The 22432-nt window shown below is 40.5% G+C and overlaps 1 long non-coding RNA gene across 1 annotated transcript; it reads right to left on the reverse strand.

The window, feature by feature from the left end:
• Positions 1-223: 223 nt before the first annotated feature.
• On the reverse strand, positions 224-22411 carry LOC103350129 (uncharacterized). Its single transcript, XR_518205.4, has 4 exons — positions 13204-22411; positions 12167-12735; positions 11016-11128; positions 224-544 (listed from the first exon to the last, which is right to left on the reverse strand). It is a non-coding gene; the product is annotated as an uncharacterized lncRNA (long non-coding RNA).
• Between the last annotated feature and the right edge of the window lie 21 nt (positions 22412-22432).

The raw sequence follows: 22432 nt of genomic DNA on the forward strand, positions 1-22432 counted from the left end.
TTTACCAAATGTAGCCGTAGCCCTAGACGTGAAATTCTGGTTCTGGCACATGGGCAAATGGGCGATGTCTGTTCCAGGTGGAGGTCATCTCTTGCCGAGACTCACTGGGGAAGGAATTGCAAGGATAAGATCGCCAAAACCATGCATCCCTCATTCTCCATGCTGAATCCTCATCAGCCTTGCCAGCCACATTTTATCTATGAGACAGATTTATGTTCTAAAATGCAGAACACACTCATCAAATGAATTTATTTTGAATACTGAAGCCAAACTGGATTTTTTTCATTGCATCTGTGACTTTTTACATTGAATCTGGATATAATTTCATACCCACTTGCAGTCTGGAAAAAGATCTGTCCCACAAAGATGAAGTTTTTGGTGTACCGGTCTTCTGTGCACCCCTGTGAAGACTTCAGCCCTCCCATTTTAGGGAATCGACTTAAAATCTGCATATTCTCCAAGTCTGAGGGGGTGGCTTGCTAGTGTACTCATGTGAAGAGTTGTCACCCTCTCAAGAATTTTCGGCCTTTACACTTACTTTTACCTGGTGAAAGGAAAACAGAGGAGACATTCAATAAAAGGTTTTGGTTATACATGATGAGCCCAACAGTCACTTTGCAACCTAGGTTAAGTAGTGGAAACATAAAATGTAGGTATTTTGCTCAAGCAATGCATTTTGACATTGGCAATGAAGAACTACTTGGTACAGAAAACAAGTAAGTAAGGTAGTGTGATTTTTTAAAAAAAAATTATTATTTGAAAGGAGGAATTACAGAGAGCGAGAAGCAGAGGCAGAGAGAAAGAAGTCTTGCATCCACTGTTGCACTCCCCAAATGGCCGCAATGGCTAGAGAGGCTCTGGTCGGAAGCCAGGAACCAGGAGCTTCTTCTGGCCATCTTCTGATGCTTTCTCAAACACATTAGCAGAGAGCTGGATTGGAAGTGGAACAGTCAGGACTCAAACCAGTGTCCATATGGGATGCCAGGACTGCAGAGAGCAGCTTCACCCGCTACGCCACAGCGCTGGCCCCGGTATTGTGATTTTAATCTTAAAAGAAGCTTGGATTTTTTTTTCTGTTTTTGCCTTCACTATTGTAAATTACACATACACACACAAACACAGAGAGAAAAATATACAGCTCAATGATTTATCACAAAGTAAACAGCCCCGTGACCAACCCCCCTGGCTTAAAGAGTGTAATGCATATTAAGGTAATCCTTCTAATATTCATTAATTATTTCAGCAGATACTTCTAGTGTCTATTTGGTGCCAAGCACAGCCCCAGGCATACTTGCAGTAAAGTAGGAAAAACATACAAAAGCGAATAAATATGTAACATGTTGGTAGATAGGTGATTTGGGGAGAAGCAGAGCAGGCCAAGGGGCATGGGAGATTGTGCAAGATGGGTGGCTGACTTAGCTCTGGGGTGTCCCCAGGGAGTTGGTGAGCACGGGAGCCATTGTTCTTTGAATTTGTGACTCTGGTTGCTTTGCCCACCATACCAGCTCATAAACATGTGGTGATAGAATCAAGCATTCGTGATGGCACAGTCACAAAAACTAACAGAAAAGAGCAAAAAGAGAATTGGCAATTAGCTGGCTTTTTGAACAGCATGGCTCACAAATGGCATTTTGTCAGGACAAAGACAAAATGGCCATGAAATCTTAGCCAGGGTATTAGGCCAGGAAGTAGGAGTCATGTTTAGCCTCTTCCTTCTGAAATTATTGCTCTGAACTATGAGGTTACAAGTTCAAGAGAACTTACAACATAAATGCTGGACTATTAAATAGGGAGCAAACAAGGTTCGTCTAACCTGGCTTACTTTCCACTTTCTTCAGTCATAGGCTCAGGCCAATCGAGAATGTTATGGTGAAACTGTGAAACCCTAAAGGGATTATAGTGTGAGTAGGCTCTTTCTCTCTCCTTGGCCATCCTCTGAATTTTGTTCCTTTTTATATCCCTTTCAAGTTGAAATTCCAAGCCATACATACATATATACATACATATATATATATACACATATATATATATAATTGTCCCTCAATAAATGTGGCTTCATGATAGTGATTTTACTAAATTGATTTCCCATGTCCCTTTTAGTGACTCCTAATAATCCTCATAATTAAGCTAGATCAATAGTAACACAAGTGTGAAATTCAGCACTTAAAAAACTCGTGTAATCATTCATGTTGTCCGTCCATAAATATTAATTGCATTTCAGGCAGGGTGCTTAGATGTTGGGATTTTAGCCACAAATAAGACCAACATGGTCCTTGCTCTATGGATTATAAAAGTTAGCCACACACTATTGTCACTCTATCATCATCACCATCTTCTTCTTTTCCAACACCAGCATCATGACTGTCCTCACTAACACATATTGAGAGCTTCCTCAGTGCCAGGCACTCTTTTAGCATTTAACATATTTAACATGAATTACTTCCTTTAAGCTTATGCAATATTATAGAGGTAATAGCATCAGTCCTAATTTTCTTTTATTTAAGATTTATTTATTTGAAAGGCAGAGAGAGAGAGAGAGAGAGAGAGTAGCCTCCATTTACAAGTTCACTCCCTAAATGCCCAACTGCTCCAGGCAAAAGTCAGGAGCCAGAACTCCATCTGGTTTTCCCACAAGGGTGACAGGAACTCAAGCACTTGGCCCATCTTTTGCTGTTTTCCTATGTACATTAAGAGGAAAACAGATTGAAAACACAACAGTCAGAATTCAAACTGGCACTCTGACGTGGGACGCTGGTGACATAAGTGGACCCCTTCTTTTCTAGTCATTAAACTAAGACACCAAGAAATGGAGAGTTAGCTTCAATACTATGTTATACTTGTTACAAACCATGTATGGTGATTAAAACAATGCCCAAAAGCAGCTATCTGGTTACTGAAAGAGGATTGGGATGTCTTTTCTCCTATACACCCTCCTTCTGCTATTTAAGACAGAAGTCTTTAAATATTTTTGATTTCACTTTCACTTTTCTGACTTTCCATAGACAGAATGATTGGTGATGATGGTTAGAGTTGTTTGTATGCCTGATGTTTGGGGAGTTCTGCATTCAGATAGAGAAGGCAACACAGATTATGTGATGGGATTCAGAGTTGTCCACAATGAGGGGAAAGGGCAGAGATGTAAGCGAAGCAGCTCCTTGGGAATTTAAAGCCCTGTTTCATTTTCTGACCTTACTACATAGACTCTCACATCATCCAGGCCTGCCATTGGATAATAACTGTGTCCAGCAACCCCTGGGACCCAACCAATTTATCATCTACTCTGTTGGAGAGATTTTGTGGTTCCTTGCATCCTGTCTTGTGCTGTGGGGTCTAGCAACGCCGAAGGGTTGCTAATTGCCATGTTAAATTCTCCTGGCCTCAGCTCTTCTCTCCCTTGTGTCTCTCAATCTCTCAGTCCAATTGGAGATGTCTGTAGGAATTTATCTGCACGCCAGGAGCTCAAAAAGCATTTACTGCTACTTTGTCTATATCAGCAGAGGAGAAAGGTGGTTTCAGTCTGGGTGGCTGTGCTCTGCATTTTATGATGCTATTTCATAATAGGAAACTGTAATCTTCTTTCTGCAGTAAGATAAAAGGGAAAGGAATTCACAACAACTTGTGTTTGGGGAAACATTTTCTTGAATTTAGGGTTACCCATCAAGATAACAGTTATTACGAATGCCCTTATCTGATGTTGTCTAAATAAAGTCCATTAACCAACTTTACATTCCCCAGTCCAGTTGCTATAACTTTATTATAGCCGTCAATAGCTTGTTCAAAATAATAATTCTAGCATGGGTTTCTACTTCTTTGCTTACAGATACTCTGACATCTCCACAGAATTTCTGGATTTAAAACATTTGTGACATTGGGTGGAAGATTTAAAACATTAGCATGCAAACAAGAAACTTGAGGTGAGCTTCCTTATACAACATTTTAGATGTGTCCCACAAAAATATAGAATGAATGACTTTGGGTGAATTTTTGCCTCCACTTTCAAGTTTAAATATGTTTCTAGACAGCACCAAATGTGTTTGCATCATTTCCACACACCCATCATATAAACCTAGAGAAGCCTGTTGAACAATAGTTGGCAAGGACACCGTCACTGATCTTACCCTTGCATTGTACGATACTCGAGAATACAAAAAGTAAAGCAAAACAAAACAAAAACACCCTCTTCCTACAGCAGAATCAAGTGTGAAATGACACAATCTTTTAGGGAGAGTATGTTTGACATATATTTTATACAGAATGCGTCTTTTTCCCCCTCAAAAATCAAAGGGAAGAACAATGTTTTTGTCTCAATAACCAAGTACAAGATCAAGAACTTTTTATTCTCTGGACAGAAATAGGAGAGGTAGTTGGGTTCTGTCAAGTCTTATTATTATATGAGGGTAACTCAAAACATTCATAGAAAATGGAATTAAAAGATGAGCTTATTTTGGTGCAAAACATTCGAAATTCATGCATTGAAGGATTCTTCAAAAAGTTCACGAAAACACATTATGAAAAGAACTATTGGTAGACAAGAAAACTTGCAATTCTTGATTTTCTGCCCCCATGACCTTACTGAGCTGCCCCTGTATCAGTGGCAGTGCAGTGGCAGGTGTTTATGCCGGCACTGGTGTCCCGTGCAGGGAAGGTCTGTTCCAAACAGCAGGGAGTTACAGGACGCGTTCTGGCTCTTGGTGGGGCCCACCTGCTTCTTTGGTCTTCACATGGTTCTTATTTACACAAGCCAAGTGAGGGGGACTATTGTTCACAGTCATTGGGTAAATGGTGTAGGGGGTTAGAATTTTATTCCTGAGCAAGTCATATCTTGTTGCCTTCCCATGTTATGTACTCTTCTCCTTCAGACTGGATGAAACTCATGGTCTTTTCAGAGGCCACTGAACACTGCAGAAAGAACACCCACTTTGGAGTCAGAAATGCCGGAGTTGTGCTCCTGAATCTCCTGGTTCTGACATGAATAAAGTCTGAGATTATGGGCACATTATTTCAACTTCTGGAGATTCTGATACCTCATATGAAAAATGGAAACAAGTTGCCTATCAAGCAGAGTTATTTGTAAAAAAATTAATGGCCGGCGCCGCGGCTCACTAGGCTAATCCTCCACCTTGCGGCGCCGGCACACCGGGTTCTAGTCCCGGTCGGGGCGCCGGATTCTGTCCCGGTTGCCCCTCTTCCAGGCCAGCCCTCTGCTGTGGCCCGGGAGTACAGTGGAGGATGGCCCAGGTGCTTGGGCCCTGCACCCCATGGGAGACCAGGAAAAGCACCTGGCTCCTGGCTCCTGCCATCGGATCAGCGCGGTGCGCCGGCCGCATCGCGCTGGCCGCGGCGGCCATTGGAGGGTGAACCAACGGCAAAAGGAAGACCTTTCTCTCTGTCTCTCTCTCTCTCACTGTCCACTCTGCCTGTCAAAAAAAAAAAAATTAATTAAACCTTACAGATACAGTGTAGAGCGTCATATATCTTACAGACCCAATGTATATAACCCTATATATAGCTATATATAACCCAATATAAATCAACTAGGGACCCAATTATAATAATAAAAGGACATGAGGCCGGCGCCGTGGCTCAATAGGCTAATCCTCCACCTTGCGGCGCCGGCACACTGGGTTCTAGTCCCGGTTGGGGCGCCGGATTCTGTCCCGGTTGCCCCTCTTCCAGGCCAGCTCTCTGCTATGGCCAGGGAGTGCAGTGGAGGATGGCCCAGGCGCTTGGGCCCTGCACCCCATGGGAGACCAGGAAAAAGCACCTGGATCCTGGCTCCTGCCATCGGATCAGCGCGGTGCGCCGGCTGCAGCGGCGGCCATTGGAGGGTGAACCAACGGCAAAGGAAGACCTTTCTCTCTGTCTCTCTCTCTCACTGTCCACTCTGCCTGTCAAAAAAAAAAAAAAAAAATAATAATAATAATAAAAGGACATGGGGAGATAAATGAAAACATAGGGCATTATGATCTGGTATTTGTATTTTTCTTTTCACAGTGGTTGCAATGTCACCTTTGAAGAAAATATTACTTATCTAGTAAAAGAAGAATGAAACCAGGGCTGACACTGTGGTACAGGGGGTTAAAGCCCTGGCCCGCAGCACCAGCATCCCATATGGGTGCAGGTTCGAGTCCTGGCTGCTCTACTTCCGATCCAGCTCTCTGCTATTGCTTGGGAAAGCAGTAGAAGATGGCCCAAGTCCTTGGGCCCCTGCAGCCACGTGTGAGACCCAGAATAAGCTCCTAGGTCCTGGCTTTGAATTAGCTCAACTCTGGCCATTGCAACTATTTGTGGAGGAAACCAGTAGATGAAAGACCTCTCTCTCTCTCTCTCTCCCTCTCTCTCCACATCTCTCAGTAACTCTTTCAAATAAATAAAATAAATTAAAAAAAAAAGAAGAGTGAAACCAAAACCAAGATGAAACATCACTTCACACCTGTTTAGAATAGCTATTACCCAAAAGGCAGCAGATAAAAAGTGTTGGCAAACATGTGGAGAAAAAGGACTCTTTGTGTACTCTATTGGTGAGAATGCAAATTGGGGCCATCATTATGGAAAATTGTGGAAATTCATCCAAAAAAATTAAAAATAAAACTATCATGTGACCCAACAATATCATTTCTGATTTTATCAGTGGTCTTTTAAATGTTCATGAAACTGTACTATGAAAAAATTATGCATGGACTTCAAAATGTTTTGCACCAAAAATGTATCTTTTGATTCCCTTTCTTCACAAGATTTTTGTCTACTCAAAGGAAATAAATTCTGGATCTTGCAGAGACAGCTGCATCCCCATGTTCATTGTACCATTATAAAATAGTCAAGACAGGGAAACAACTTAAGTGGTTATTAGTAGAATGATGGAGAAAGAAAATCTGAAAATATATATACATATATATATATATATATACACATACATGGATATTATTCAACTTTAGAAACAAGGGAATGCTGCTTTTGTGACAACAGGGGTGAATTTGAAGGACATTTTGCTAAGCAAAATGAGCTACACACTGCATGCTTTCACTTCCATGTGGCTTCTAAATCTCATAGAAACAGAGAGTAATCGCATGGTTCGTGGTTGTCAGTGGTAGAGGAAGAGCAGGTTAGTAAGAAAGGAAGAGATAGTGGCCAAGGGCTACAGCGTTTCAGCAGTGCAAGATGAATGGGTTCCGGAGATCCAGTACACAGCGTGGGGACTGCGGCTAACAGTCTGTATTGTACACTTGAGATTTTCAAGGAAGGCTTTTCCAAAAGGGTAGATCTTAAACATTCTCACCACAAAAGAAAGGATGGGAGGAAGGAGGGAGGGTGGGAGAAGAGGAAAATAATAGTAACAATGTGAGGTGATAGATATATTAATTAGCTTGATTGCGGGGATTATTCCACAATGTTTGCATATATCAAAGCAATAAGCCAGGGATCGGCGATCGTGTTGTGGTAACATGTTAAGCTGCTGCCTGTGATGCCGGCTTCCCGTATTATCGCGGACTGGAGACAAGATCAGGGTGCTCCTCTTCCATTCCAACTCCCTGCTAATGTGTCTGGGAAAGCAGAGGAAGATGGCCAAGTCCTTGCGCCCCTGCACCCACGTGGGGAACCTGGAAGAAGTTCAGGGCTCCTGGCTTCGGCCTGGCCCAGCCCCGGTTGTTGAGGTCATTTTTGGAGTGAATCAGAGGATGGAGGATGTCTCTGTCTTTCCCTTTCTCTGTAACTCTGCTTTTCAAATAAATGAAAATAAATCTTTTAAAAATCATTAATCTGTGTACCTTAAATGTACACTATTTCTGTGTGTCAACTGTACCTCAATAATGCCGAAAACATTTTCTTTTTAAAATAAAAGGAATTGGTTTTCAGATGCTTTCCTCTTTACTAAGTAGTTTACATCTGTTTCCTGTTTCTCAGGTTCTTTGATGTAAACACTGAGTGGGCTAGTAGGAAAATTGAATCGCTGCGTGAGTCCAATTTTTTTTAAAAGATTTATTTATTTATTCGAAAGTCAGAGTTACAGAGAGAGGAGAGGCAGAGAGAGAGTGGTCTTCCATCCAATGGTTCACTCCCCAGATGGCCACAACAGCCCGAGCTGTGATAATCCAAAGCCAGGAGCCAGGAGCTTCTTCCAGGTCTCCCATGTGGGTGCAGGGGCCCAAGGCCTTGGGCCATCTTCTACTGCTTTTCCAGGCCACAGCAGAGAGCTGGACCAGAAGAGGAGCAGCCAGGACTAGAACCGGCACCCATATGGAATGTCAGCGCTTCAGGCCAGGGCGCTAACCTACTGAGCCACAGCACCGGCCCCAACAAGAGTCCAGTTGAAAAGTTTAATGTTGTCATTGAGTTTAACGTTCGTGTTTAAGGAACATTCTGAACACCAGTCAGCTGTGCGAGTTTTGTCATTTCACTCATGAAGCCACACTTCAAGTCCCTGTAACATGTAAGGTGAAGGCAGCCTGCAGTCTTAGCGTCCATTAGTTTCTGAGGCATTGTGATTCCACGGCCTGCTGGTGGGGAATATGTTCCTGAGCTCGCTGAACCCGGGAAAGGACCCTTTTTCCGGTCCCTTTCAGTTGTTTGGGGATCACAGAAATCACCTGTGGCTCACCCACTCATGGGCGCTGCCTTAGTCAGACTCTGGACAAAGCAGAGCCTCCAATTTATCTCCGTTTAATTGTTTCTGAGGATTGGTGTGCAGCAAGTCATTTACCTGGAATTATTTTGGTCAACAAAATTATAATATCATTCTACAATTCAACAACCCAGATTCAGCATGAAAATCGATGACAATGTGATGCAATGAACTTCCTTGGAACTTTCAGTGCTGTAGTTTGAGTGTATCATCCCCAAAATTCAAGGGTTGACTTATACTGGACTGTGTGATAGTGTTCTACACTACAAGGACCTCAAATAAAAGACTGCACGAAGCCTGTAGTTCGTTTGCCTTTCTGCCTTCTGCCATGTAGGACAGGGCGGTCCTCCCACAGCAATGAGGTACCATGCTGGAGGCAAAGAGCAGCCCTCCTCAGACAACCACACTTGCCCACAGCTTGATCTCAGACCTCCCAGCCTTAATTAATTCCTTCATTTTCTTTATAAATTATCCAGTCTCAGGCATTTTTTTTTCCTAATGGCACAGAGACATTGAATCTTGGTTATTTATTTTATTGGCTGTACTGCCCCAAATGTGTTAGCCTATCTATCCTCTGCTCTTTCATTTATAAAAAGAAGGCTCTAACTAGGCAATATCAGACTTTCTCCAATAACAATAATTATAAGAAAGGAGAGAATTAATCCAATATTATGATTATGAAGGAGGCTCCCAAGTCTGCCTAAATTAAAAATAAATAAAAAAATAAATAACAGCTTGTGTGACCCTGGGCACTTTCATTTTCTCAGCTGTAGAATGGAAGCGTGAGTTATATGGACATCAAAAGGCAGTTTCGAGAGTTAATTGAATAATATACATAAAGTGCAGGCCACAGCTCAAGAATGAATGTCGGCAGCAGGAGTGACAGTCGTGCCGGTGACCAGAACAAGCTCCTTAATTCAATTCTCACAGCCTGCAACCTTATAGGGAATGTCAGTACTTTATAGTAGAGGCAACTGAGATTCAAGATTAGTAATTTTTTTTTATTTGACAGGTAGAGCTACAGACCGTGAGAGAGACAGAGACAGAGAGAAAGGTCTTCCTTCTGTTGGTTCACCCCCTAAATGGCTGCAATGGCCAGCACTGCGCCGATCCGAAGCCAGGAGCCAGGTGCTTATCCTGGTCTCCCATGCGGGTGCAGGGTCCAAGCACTTGGGACATCCTCCACTGCACTCCCGGACCACAGCAGAGAGCTGGACTGGAAGAGGGGCAACCAGGACTAGAACCTGGTGCTCAAATGGGATGCCAGCGCCACAGGCGGAGGATTAACCAAGTGAGCCAAGGCACCAGCCCCAAGATTAATAATTTTTGAAAGGTCATTGGCTATAGAGGAGCATTCAGATTTTGAAATGAGTTCTGTCTCAGTTTAACCATATTATATATATGGCATATATATAGCAATATTACATATAGTATATTATCAGCTTCTATTATTCTATGTCAATACTATTTTGATTAGAATGATGCTTAATGAGTTAGTTACTCCACAACCTTTTGCTCCCAAATCTTTTTTTTTTATTTATTTATTTGACAGATAGAGTAAGACAGTGAGAGAGAGAGAGAGAGAGAGAGAGAGAGAGAAAGGTCTTCCTTCCGTTAGTTCACTCCCCAGATGGCCGCAATGGCTGGAGTTACGCCAATCCGAATCCAGGAGCCAGGTGCTTCCTCCTGGTCTCCCATGTGGGTGCAGGGCCCAAGCACTTGGGTCATCCTCCCCTGCCCTCCTGGACCACAGCAGAGAGCTGGACTAGAAGAGGAGCAACCTGGACTAGAACCTGGCACCCATATGGGATGCCGGCACCGCAGGTGGAGGATTAACCAAGTGAGCCACGGCGCCGGGCCCCCCAATCTCTTTATACATATAGCTAGCAAAGCATTCATCCTGTCTTATTACTTTGATTATTTTTTTAAACTTGTCTCTGACCCACAGCAGACAGGGAATTTGAATACAAGGATCATGGTTTACAAGGTTAAGAGATGGGAACCCTGGCAAAAAGGAAAAAAAGAAGTTTAAGAAAACATAGAGTCTATAGCAAGAAAACAAGACAAAAACACTTTCATCAGGCTAGTTGGGCTTTATGGAATGAAGACAAAAACAGAGAAGGGAGATAGCATTTCATCAGCACAATCCAGTAAACAGGCATTGAAGGACTGGTACTCTTTAGGCTTGAGGGAGGAAGTGGGTTTTATTTTCAGGTACTTCCTTCTGAAACAACTGCTCTCAGCTAGGGTTTTTCTGGTTCTTGCAAGACACATAATTGAAATTAATCAAAATTTTTATATGCAGAGTACTTTTCAACTTATATTCCTGACTTTTAAATTTTGGCCAAACAGAGATTGTTCTGTTTCAAAGACATTCTAGGAGAAACTCACTTACAGTTGATGTTTCATATTAAAATGTATACCATCCATCATCCTAATAGATTATCCGTGTGATTTGTCCATCACTTTATGAGAACAAAATGCCATCTTGTCTCCTTGATACTGCGTCTTAAAAAAAAAAAGGAGCAAAGAGAAGAAAAAGAAACACCGCATTATTCCTTTTTTAGTTTTTTTTTTTTTTTTTTTTACTTTGAAGTTTTTCATAGCACACAAGGTCTGGCATTGGGAGTAATTAGAGTAAACCATGCAGAAATCCCCACGGAAGCTGGCAGGTAGGATAATGTTTGCTGCATTAAAAACTTAAAAAGAGAGCACAGTGTTTTAGAGGACAAGTCGGTGACTAAATCCTACTGAGGAAGATTAAATGGGTGAATCTCTTTTACTCGTCTCCATCAAACTTGCCTGGCCGTATTCTCAGATGCAATCATAATTATGGGAAAATTTTGAGGGGGAATTTTTAGTAATTAACAAAGTTGCACCCATGACAGGAGCCAACAGCTTCTGAAGGTTACAACCAACACTGGTTGTACACTAGCTCCACCCCAGACCAAAGCTGAGCTGAACCCCCAGGCACCCGGAATGGGCCAGGCCTCTGCTCCTGACAATCCCCCTGGAGGCTGGAAGGTTCTGTCTACCATTTGAGGATGCCTGGCACACAGAGCCCTGTCATAAAGAAAATATTTTCTTCAAACAGAATTCTAATTGTCTTCGTTAATTTAGTTGGAATCAAATGTGTCACATGCATGACACTTCCATAATTCCTTCCTTATAGAGGAAAAATGATAAAAATTATGTAAAATTTAAAATACCATGAAAATAGGTTCCTGAATTTAGCAAACAAAAATGTCCCAAACATTGCATGGGACACAATTACAGTAAAAAAAATGATTCCTTGTTTACATCAAATTTAAATGTTACTGGCTATCATATGTCATCTGTCTACTCTATCCAAAAAGATGTTAAGTCACAACAAGTGGCCCCACATGTGAAGTGACACAGAGATAGAAACTACATTGGTCACCTAAAATAATATACTCTGAATGAATTCTAAAAATAGCTCCTTTGTTTAGAAAATAAAATGCTAAGTCAACCTTAATAATCTAACAGCCTCCGTTACAGACATTTTTATTACTTTCCTTAATGTACCTTTAATTCAGTGCAGTCAATGTTGTTGTTTGAAGAACGAGGTTTCTATTCAGGGAAAAGAGTCTGAAAGAAATCCGACTGCCTTTCAAAGTAAAAGTTGTGCTTCGTTTTTCATCCAAACAAGCGGAGTGGCTCTTTCACAAAATTTCCAGTACTGAAATGGACACAGCTAGCAAGACCGTCAGGAAGCTGTACAGAGTAGGTGACTCTGATAAGCCTTTCTCCCCAACTGAGACATCTCTCCATGTTCTACACAGGCAGCAGGTGCGGCCACAATCTGAACAGATGTTTCCACCTGTGGAAGTTGGGGTTGGAGTGTACATTTGCTGCCCTTGCCTTTTCCTTTGTGTCACTCACGGTGGTGATGTGTGCGCTCAAGCTGTTCAACTCCTTGGCCTGACTTTATGCCTCGATTTGGTAGAGCTGTGGGCTGTGGTGTGCTATTTCTTTCTTGCATATTTTTAGATGATTGTGAATAACTTTTTTCTTTTCTTTCTTTCTTTCCTCCTTTTTTTTTTTTTTTTTTTGGTCTTGCTGTTTTAAGGCTTCTGATTCAGACTTTCTGGTCACTGTTTTAGTGCATGAATTTATAGCAGATACACAGAGAGAAGGGAGTGGGTGGGAGAAACAGAAGAAGCATTATTTTTGAAAGGGTAAAAAAACCTCAGCTAAAGGCAGATGACCTTGCCCTTGTTCTGCTTTGACACAGGAAGTTGAACTGCCCCAGGAAGTCATTAACAGAACTGTTTTGTCAGGTCTTATTGTTTAATTAGATCACAACTTAGATCCCAATTCTAAAATCCTTTTGGCACATGCCATAATTCTCATTCCTGAGCATCAAATACTTTCTAACAGCTGCCTACATAAAGCAAAAACCAAGTAAATTCAATATTTGAACCAATTATATATGTGTGTGTATATATACTTAATAACAGACTCTTAGAGTAAAAACTTTCTAGTGGTCAATCACTCAAACCTTTTATGGAAGTAGTTGTACCCTGCAGCTCTCCAATGCTTAATTTAGCTATAAGGCTTACCTTGAATCCCCCAGGGGCTCTGCACCATATTTGGAGAACAGCAAGTCTTTGGTCTTTCCTGGTTTGAAGACGCTTCTTTGTGTTCATGCTTAGTAACTGACCCTTATCCATACACAAGTAGAATCAAAATTCTCAACTGCAAGCATTTGGCTCTAACAGCTCTGTTCCATCAGTACTGGGCTTTCTCAGGACAGACCACAAAAATGAATACACGCAAAAATACAAAAATTAGGAGCCAGAAAGAAAAAATGAATACATAATATCCATTTAACCAAGCTCAATGTGTTCTGTTAATGTTTTTCTTTGCATTTCTCTCTCCATTTCCTATGTCCATAGAGTTGTGGTTTAGTTTTTCCAAATGTCTTATTAGCTTTCAGTATTTTCCCAAAGTATGAAAGTATTACACAAATTGAATTAAGAGTTTGGAATAAGAATACTTTGGAAAGCTAACAGGGGATTTCAAAATGGTGGAATGGCAACAGGATTGTCCAAATCACACCAGGCAAAATTATTGTTTAATAAGGGTTGAAACTACATGCCTCAGACAAAGCCATGGAGAATTCACAGCAGAAAATCCAGCGAGAACAGTAGAGATTGTCCATGTCCATGCCAAAAGAGCAAATAAGAAAAAAAAAAAAAAAAAAAAAAAGAACAGGAGAGGGGGAATGGTGGAAGCTCCAACCTGGAGAGGAGAATGGAGGACCCAGCAGACCAGGTAAGAAGGGGAGGGGAATTCACGGATTTTCAGAGCTGTAGACTCACACCAGGGCATCCTGCAGCTACGATGAGAAGGGCTGGTCACACCAACAGAGGTAAACACTCTCCTCTACAGACATCCAGAGGAGAGCTACAAAGCTCCACAGGGGCCTTACTTTGGATACCTGCTCTATTCTGGAATACTGAAAAAAGCAACCAGGCCACACCCACCACATGACTCCTGGTACTCATTGAATATAGACATCCCACTAAGCCACACAAATGCCCAAAATCAAAGGAAAAAACTTAAATAAGGATAAGAAAGATACTATGAGTCCCCTAACGTAACCCTGCAACACTTCAATAGCAGAAGATGAAGATGAAGAGATTGAATATATCCCAGGAACAGAATTCAGAAAATTAATCATCAGACTACTTAGAAGCAACCAAAAGCAAATTCACAAACTAAATGGAATTTTTTCCAACAAAACTGAGATATTAAAGAGAAATCAGAATGAAATACTAGAAATGAAGAACTCTATAGTTCAAATAAAAATGCAGTGGAAAGTCTTAGCCACAGAGTAGATGAGACAGAAGAAAGAATATCAGAACTAGAAGACAATTTCAGGAAATTTTACAGTCAGACCTCCCCACCCCCAAAAAAGAAGAAGTTAGAAAACTAAAAGCCACTGTTGGAGATCCATAAGATGCTATCAAATGATTCAACATACAGGTGCTGGGAATTCCTGAAGGTGTAGAAAAAGAGAAAAGATTAGAAGGTCTTCTTAATGAAAGAATAACAGAAAACTTCCCCAATTTGGAGAAAGAAAAGGATATCCAAGTACAGGAAGCACATAGAACTCCCAATAGACATGATCAGAAAAGATCTTCAACATGACACATTGTAGTCAAACTCTCCACAGTAAAACATAAAGAAAAGATTCTAAAATGTACATGAGAGAAATGCCAGGTCACATTCAGAATGTGAATACTATATCTGCAAAGCTCTCATTTATAAACAAAAGTGAAATAAAGATCTTCAATAACAAACAGAAATTGAAAGAATGTGTAACCACCCATGCAGCCCTACAAAAAATGCTCAAGTATGTGCTACACACATAAACATGGTCATCACAATGAAAAGAGGTGAAGCCAGAAAATTACCCCATAAAAATACAAAGGTAACCCAAAGTAAAAAAAAAATAGGACTATTAAGGGAAATATGGAAGGGCAAAGTCATTACTGAAAAATAGTCACCCTGAAAGTAAATGGTCTGAACTCTCCAGTTAAAAGACACAGATTTGCTGAGTGGATTAAAAAAAGAAAGTCCATTTATTTGCTGCCTAAAAGAAACACACATCACCAACAAAGCTGCACAAGGACTGAAAGTGAAAGGAGGGAAAAGATAATCCATGTTAACAGAAACCAAAAAAGAGCTGGTGTAGCCATCCTAATATTGGGCAAAATAGACTTTAACACAAAAACTATTCCAAGAGATAAAGAAGAGCACTATATAATGATTAATGGAGCAATTCAACAGGAAAAAGTTACTATTATAAATGTATATACATCTAATTACAGGTACCTGGCTATTTGAAAGAATAGTTAATAAGGTCTAGCACTGTGGCACAGTAGGTTAATGCCCTGGCCTGAAGTGCCAGCATTCCTTATGGGCACTGGTTCGAGACCCAGCTGCTCCATTTCCCATCTAGCTCTCTGCTGTGGCCTGGGAAAGTAGTAGAGGATGGCCCAAGTCCTTAGGCTCCTGCACCTGTGTGGGAGACCCAGAAGAAGCTCCTGGCTCCTGACTTTGGATTGGCACAGCTCCGGCCATTGCAGCCAACTGGGGAGAGAGCCATCCTATGGAAGACCTTTCTTTCTCTCCCTCTAACTCTCCTCTCTCTGTGTAACTCTGACTTTCGAATAAATAAATAAGTCTTTTTTAAAAAAGGATAGTTAATGGGCTTAAAGGGAAACATAGACTCAAAAACAATAGTAATAGGGGACAGATCAACCAGACAAAAAATCAACAAGAAAACAACAGACTTAATTGACACTATAGACCAAATGGACCTATCAGATATCTACAGAGCTTTCCACCCTACAGCCAAAGAATACACATTTTTCTCACCAGTGCATGGAACTTTTCTCTAGGATTGACCACATGCTAGACCATAAGGCAACTTAAAGCAAATTCAAAAAAAATAAAAATCATACCATGGTTATTCTAGACCACAGTGGAATGAAGTTGGTAATCAACAATTCAGGGATCCCCAGAACATACGCAAACACATTGAGACTGAACAATATGCTCCTGAATGAAAAATGGGTCATCAAAGAAATCAAAAGATTTTTGGAAACAAAGAAAGTTGACAATTCAACATATCAAAATTTATGAGATACAGCAAAAGCAGTGTTAAGAGGAGAGTTTATAGCAATCGGAGCCTACATCAACAAACTGGAATGGCACCAAATAAATGAGCTATCAATGCACCTCAAAGACCTAGAAAAAACAACAGCAAACCAAATCTAGTAGGAGAAAATAAATATTTAAAATTAGAGAAGAAACTAACAAAATCAAAACCAGTAAAATAATACATAAGACACGAGATCAACAAAACGAAGAGCTGGTTTTTTGAAAAAGTAAACAGAATTGACACACCATTGGCCCAACCAACCAAAAAAAGGAGAAGACCTAAATTAATAAAAAGAGATATGAAAAAGGAAATGTAACAGCAGACACCACAGAAATAAAAAGAATCATCAGAAATTGTTATAAAGAACTGCATGCCTACAAAATGGGAAACCTAGAAGAAATGGATAAATTCTTGGGCAGATACAACCTACCTAAATTGAGTCATGAAGACGTAGGAAACTTAGACAGACAAATAACCAAGACAGAACTTGAATCAGTAGTAAAGACCCTCCCAACAAAGAAAAGCCCAGGACCAGATGGCTTCACAACTGAATTCCACCAAACATTTAAAGAACTAACTCCAATTATTCTTTTCAAGCTATTCAAAGCAATCAAAAGGGAGGGAATCCTCCCAAATTCTTTCTATGAAGCCAGCATCACCTTAATTCCTAAACCTGAAAAATATACAACAGAGAAAGAGAACTAGAAACCAATCTAATGATGAATATAGATGTAAAAATCCTCAACAAAACACTAGACAATCAAACACAACAACACATCAGAGAGATCATCCACCCAGACCAAGTGGGATTTATTTCTGGTACAAAGGGATGGTTCAACATTCACAAATCATTCAATGTGATACATCACGTTAAATTGAAGAACAAAAAGTGGATGATATCTCAACAGATGCAGAGAAAGCATTTGACAAAATACATCCTTGCATGATAAAAACTTTAAGCAAATTGAGTATAGAAGGAACATTTCTCAACACAATCAAGGCAATTTATGACAAACCCACAGGCAGGATCCTATTGGACAGGGAAATGTTGGAAGCATTTCCACTGGAATCTGGAACCAGACAAGGATGCCCACTCTCATCACTGCTTTTCAATATAGTCCTAGAAGTTCTAGCCAGAGCCACTGGACAAGAAAATAAAAATCAAAAGGGTAAAAATTAGGAAAGAGGAAGTCAAACTATCCCTATTTGCAGATGACATGATACTATACACAGGGAATCCAAAAGACTCCACTAAGCAATTATTGGAACTCATAGAAGAGTTTGGAAATGTAGCCAGATACAAAATCAACACACATAAACCAAGAGCCTTTGTATATGTAGACAAGGCTACAGCTGAGAAAGAGCTTCTAATATCAATCCCATTCACAATAGCTACAAAAATAAATCAAATACCTGGGAATAAGTTAAACCAAGGATCCAAGATCTCTACAATGAGAATTACAAAACATTAAAGAAAGAAATAGAGAAAGATACTGCAAATTGGTAAAACTTCCATGCTTATAGATTGGAAGAATCAATATCATCAAAATGTTCTTCTGAAAGCAATTTACAGATTCAATGTAATACAAATCAAAATATGAAAGACAATCTTCTCAGATGTAGAAAAAATGATGTTGAAATTCATATGGAAACACAGGAAACTCTGAATAGCTAAAGCTATCATACAACAAAAACAGATCCCTAGGCATCACAATACCATATTTTAAGATATACTACAGGCTGGCGCAGTGGCTCAATAGGCTAATCCTCTGCCTGCAGCGCTGGCACATCAGGTTCTAGTCCCGGTCGGGGCACCGGATTCTGTCCCAGTTGCCCCTCTTCCAGTCCAGCTCTCTGCTGTGGCCTGGGAGTGCAGTGGAGAATGGCTCAAGTCCTTGGGCCCTGCACCCCATGGGAGACCAGGAGAAGCACCTGGCTCCTGCCTTTGGATCAGCGTGGTGCGCCGGCTGCAGCATGCCGGCCGCAGCGGCCATTGGATGGTGAACCAATGGTAAAAGGAAGACCTTCCTCTCTGTCTCTCTCTCTCTCTCTCTCACTGTCCACTCTGCCTGTCAAAAAAAAAAAAAAAAGATATACTACAGGGCAGTTATAATCAAAATAGCCTAGTACTAGTACAAAAAGGGATGGGTAGACAAATGGAACAGAATAGAAACACCTGAAATCAATCCAAGCATCTATAACCAACTTATCTTTGACAAAGGAGCTAAAATCAACCCTTGGAGCAAGGGCAGTCTCTTCAACAAATGGGCTTGGAAAACTGGATCTCCACATGAAGAAGCAGAAACCTTTACCTGACACCTTGCACGAAAATCTACTCAAAATGGATTAAAGACCTAAATCTATAACCTGACACCACCAAATTATTAGAGAACTTGGGGGAAATCCTATAAGACATCAGCATAGACAAAGCACTTTTGGAAAAGACCCCAGAGGCACAGGCAATCAAAGCCAAAATCCGCAAATGAGATTATAGCAAACTGAAAAGTCTCTGTACTTCAAAAGAAACAATCAGCAAAGTGAAGAGACAACCAATGGAATGGTAGGAAATATTTGCAAACTATACAACTGATAAAGGATTAATAACCAAAATATACAAAAAGATCAAGAAACTCAACAACAACAAAACAAACAATCCAGTTAGGAAATGGGCAAAGGACTTAAACTTTCCTTTTTAAGAAAAGGAAATCCAAATGGCCAACAGACACATAAAAAATGCAAATCAAAATCACAGTGAGGTTTCACTTCACCCCAGTTAGAATGAATTTCATACAGAATTCAATAAACAGCAAATGCTGGTAAGGATGTGGGAAAAAAGGCACACTAATTCACTATTGGTGGGAATGTAAACTGGTACAGCCATTATGGAAGAAAATGCGGAGATACCTCAGAGGTCTGAATATAGACATGACCCAGCCATCCCACTTCTGGGAATCTACCCAAGCGAAATGAAATCAGAATATGGAAGAGTTATCTGTACCTCCATATTTATCACAGCTCAATTCACAATAGCAAAGACATGGAATCAACCCTAATGCCTGTCAACTGAAGGATGGAAAAAGAAATTATGGGATATGAACATCATAGAATAATATACAGCAGTAAAAACCACAAAAAGAAATCTGATCATCACAACAAAATGGATGAAATTGGAAAATATCATACTTAGTGAAATAAGCCAGCCCCAAAGGGACAAATTTTATATGTTTTCCCTGACATGGGATAACTAATAGAGCACCTAAAAGACAACATGTAGAAACAAAATTGACACTTAGAGAAGCAATGATTATGAACAGCTCTCCTCTTGATTGTTGAGGAAAGCTCTTATTCTATATCTTTGTTTATCTTTTCTTTTATCATATTTTTCTTATCTTTTTCTCTTTCATATGATTCATTGAATGCTATACTTAACATAGTTAATCATATACATATAAAGTTAATTGAAAATAAATCTTAGTAAAGAATAAGTGTGAGACTAAGAAAGGGAAGAAGAGGCGGGTGGGAGTGAGGGCAGGAGGGTGGGCACAGTGGGAAGAATCACCAAGATCATAAAGTTGTAATTGTGAAATGTATGAAGTATGCAACTGCAAAGCAGTATAGTCCTACATATATTCATATGGACCTACTTCTAAGGGTACAACCTAACAACTAGCCGTAAGACTCCAAAATCCCTTAAGTTGACTGATAAAAATAGCAGCTTAAGTGTTACAAAGATCAAATGAATAGGAACAAGTGGTAAAGTGATCTTATACATACGATCAAGAGTTAAAGTGATCACATTAATAGAACCAAGTGTTTGGAAACAAAAATAGAATTAAAAAGGAGTGAAGGTTCCATCATGGGAAGCAGTCCATACAGTGACTCATAGAATGACAATCACTTTAAGTTGCACTCTAACCTCAGAATTGGCCCTTAAGGCATTCCAGTCTGCCTGGAAAGCCCAGTGGGAGCATTTCAAGCATGGAAAGCCAAAGCACTCTGGGGAAAAAAAAAGTCTAACATAAGGGACTCCTGCAGTTGAGAACCCAGTGGAAAGAAGTTGCCACCAAAGAAGGAGGTGCTTTTCTCTGAAGGGAGGAAAGAACTTCCACTTTGCTTATGGCCTTGTTGAGCTACTGGATCCAAAAGGCTTCCATAGCTGAGTCAGCTCATGCCAAGAACCTTTGATGATCAACGATGTCATATATGAGTGTTATTTGTTAAATAAAAAAGAGTCACTGTGCACTAACTTCCCATGCAGAACCTCTGTCCACAAAAAATTGTATCATGAGACTTAATAATAAAACTTTTTCTCAAGAATCACTTCCTTGGGGCTGGTGCTGTGGCATATTGGGTAAAGCTGCCCACTGCAGTGCCAGCATCCCATATGGGTGCTGGTTCAACTTCTGGCTACTCCACTTCTGATCTATCTCTCTGATATGGCCTGGGAAAGCAGTGGAAGATGGTCTAAGTACTTGATCCCCTGCATCCGTATGGGGGACCTGAAAGAAGCTACTGGCTCCTGGCTTCGGATAGGTGCAGCTCCAGCCATTGTGGCCAATTGGAGAGTGAACCAGCAACCAGCAGACCTCTCTCTCTCTCTTTCTCTTTTTCTCTCTTTCTCTCTTTCTTTTTCTACCTCAGCCTCTTTATAACTCTGCCTTTCAAATAAAATAAATAAATCTTAAAAATGAATCACTAACCTTTAGTGTATTGTATGAAACATTGAATACTATGTTTCATAAGTATAGTCATGTCTAAGAGCTTACAAAAGATGCATCATCCTTGGGTTATTCTTTAAAGACAATTAAGTTTCAAAAAGGAAAGAAGGGAGAGGAAGTAAGGGAAAAGAAGAAGGGGGAAAAAAGCAAAAACATCTTCAAGAAGCAATAACAAAGAACAGCCCTTCTTTAGACTGTTGAGGAACAATTCTCTTAATTTTTTTTACTCCATTCTTACCCTTCCTTCCTTCCTTCCTTCCTTCCTTCCTTCCTTCCTTCCTTCCTTCCTTCCTTCCTTCCTTCCTCTCTTTCTCTCTTTCTCTCTTTTCTTTTCTTTCTGTTTTTTTTTTTCTTTCCCAGACCAAACACCAGAGGGGAGAGGTGGGGGGGGGGGGTGGAGAATCACTGGGAAGACAGGCATGGTGGGAAGAATTACTATGTTCCTAATGTTGAATTTACAATATACAAACAAATAAATAAATAAATCAAAAGAAAGGTAACAGTTCATATCATTGAGATCCATTGAGGTTTTTGGTACAAGTAATATTTATGCTTAGTTCTTTTTTTAAACTTTTAAAATTTATTTTTATTTTTTTAAATTTAACATATAGGGGCCATTGCCGTGGCTCACTTGGTTAATCCTCTGCCTGCAGTGCCAGCATCCCACATGGGTGCTGGGTTCTAGTCCTGGTTGCTCCTTTTCCAGTCCAGCTCTCTGCTGTGGCCCAGAAAGGCAGTGGAGGATGGCCCAAGTGCTTGGACCCTTGCACCCACGTGGGAGACCAGGAAGAAGCTCCTGGCTCCTGGCTTCAGATCTGTGCAGTGCCGGCCATAGCGGCCATTTGGGGAGTGAACCAGCGGACAGAAGACCTTTTTCTCTGTCTCTCTCTCTCTCTCTCTCACTGTCTATAACTCTACCTGTCAAATAAATAAATTTTAAAAAATAAATTTAAGGTATAAAAACTTCATAAAGTTCATAATAGAAATTTAGGAACATAGTAATTTTTTTCCACTCTACCAACCCTTCCACCCTTTTTTCTCTTTCTGCTCCTATTCCCATGCTTATTTTCTACTAAGATATATTTTCAATTAATTTTATACACATAAGATTAACCCTACACTAAAGAAAGAGTTCAACACAAAAACTGTGCCTCAGGAGTTGAGATAAAACTGTTCAAATAATAGAATCTCAAAGTGTCAATTTCACTCCTATAGATTCCCTTTTAGGTACTCTATTAGTTACCATGGATCAGGGAGAACATATGTGTTGCTGTGGATTCATTCTGAGAGGAGAAGCGCAGTGAGGGCAAGAGGCATGGAGTCACCACACAGATGCTGGGAGTTGGGTGAAAGCAGGCTAGAGGTGAGCAGCTTACAGACTTGTTTATTTCAGTTGGT

Source organism: Oryctolagus cuniculus, chromosome 7 (genome assembly GCF_964237555.1).
Source record: "Oryctolagus cuniculus chromosome 7, mOryCun1.1, whole genome shotgun sequence".
NCBI lineage: Eukaryota > Metazoa > Chordata > Mammalia > Lagomorpha > Leporidae > Oryctolagus > Oryctolagus cuniculus.